The 1,542-nt window shown below is 44.7% G+C and overlaps 1 pseudogene; it reads left to right on the forward strand.

Annotated features, from left to right (window-relative positions):
* The first annotated feature begins 1,104 nt into the window (after positions 1-1,104).
* On the forward strand, positions 1,105-1,538 carry LOC102874991 (annotated as a pseudogene).
* The last annotated feature ends 4 nt before the right edge of the window (positions 1,539-1,542 follow it).

The raw sequence follows: 1,542 nt of genomic DNA on the forward strand, positions 1-1,542 counted from the left end.
GAAGAAAGATTGGCAATTCACTTCTGAAATAGTAGGCCTTTGAAATTCCTATGTACTACAGAGCACACTTAGACTAGCAGATACAGCAACTGAGGTCTAAATATGGGAAAAAATTGAAGGAGGAAGAGCTATAAGCAGACACTAGTGATTGGAACATGGAGTGTCAGAACCATGAATGTAGGAAACTTGGATATTTTTAAGAATGAAACGGAATGCATGCATATTGACAGACTAGGTATTGGCTAAATAAGATGGACTGGCATGGGACATTTTGAGTCAGAGGATCACATGATCTACTATGCTGAAGATGAAAAGGTGAGGAAAAATGGGACTGTTTTCATAGTCAAAAAAAGTAATTTCTAGATCCGTCTTGAAATACAATGTGGTGAGTACAGGATAATATCCATAGACATACAAAGAAGTCCAGTGAATATCACCATCATTCAAATATATGCACCAACAACCACAGCCAAAGAGGAGGAAATAGAAGATTTCTACCAACATTTACAGTCAGAGATTGATCAGTATGCAATCAAGATGCATTAATAATAATTGATGACTGGAATGCAAAAGTTGGGAATAGAGAAGAAGGATCTGCAGTTGGAACACATGGACTTGGTGACAGCAATGAATCAGGAGACAGAACGATAGAATTTTGCACAATCAATGACATATTCATTGCAAATCCATTTTATAAGAAACACAAACACAGGCTATACACAGATTTCACCTGATGGTATGCAGAGGAATCAGATCAATTACATCTGTGGAAAGAATCACTGGAGAAACTGAATATCAGCAGTGAAAACTAGGCCAGGTGCTGATTGTAGAACAGACCACCAACTACTCATATGCAAGTTCAAGCTGAAGCTGAGGAAATTAAATCAAGTCCACAGGAGCCAAAATTTGACCTTGAGTCTATCCCACCTGAATTTCCAAACCATCGTAGGAACAGACTGAGGCTTTGGACATTCATTAATGAGCAAAGACCAGATGAGCTGTGGGAAGATATCAAGAATATCATTGAGGAAGAATGCAAAAGGTCATTACAAAAACAGAAGAGGGAACGCGGCGGACGGGAAGCGGCTGGGATCAAATCAAACCATGCAGGTTGTTCGGGCAGCAAGTTTTCGCTTCTTGAGGTCATGGGCTTGGCCGCGGTCAACTGGGGTAGTGGCCGAAGCACCGACCCGCAGTGTCCACACAGGTGCCCAACAGCTGCAAGAAGCGGCGGCCGAGACGGAAACTGAGGAGACGCCCGCAACTCACGCTGCAGCAGCTTCATCATTTACCCTCCAGTTCCAGGACAGGAGAGCTCTTTGAGGTGGGCAGGAAAAAAATGTGAGGAGATCCCATTTGCGCACATTAAGGCATCTTACAACAACACCCAGATCCAGGTCGTCTCTGCCACAAACCAGCCACTAGCCCGTGCTTCCTGCGGCACAGAGGGGTTCCGGAATGCCAAGAAGGGCACGGGCATCGCAGCACAGACCACGGGCATCGTCGCAGCCTTGAAAGCGACCGGGAAGGGAGTGACCCACG

Source organism: Elephantulus edwardii, unplaced genomic scaffold (genome assembly GCF_000299155.1).
Source record: "Elephantulus edwardii isolate Elephantulus edwardi_28Jun2011 unplaced genomic scaffold, EleEdw1.0 scaffold00543, whole genome shotgun sequence".
NCBI classification, from domain to species: domain Eukaryota; kingdom Metazoa; phylum Chordata; class Mammalia; order Macroscelidea; family Macroscelididae; genus Elephantulus; species Elephantulus edwardii.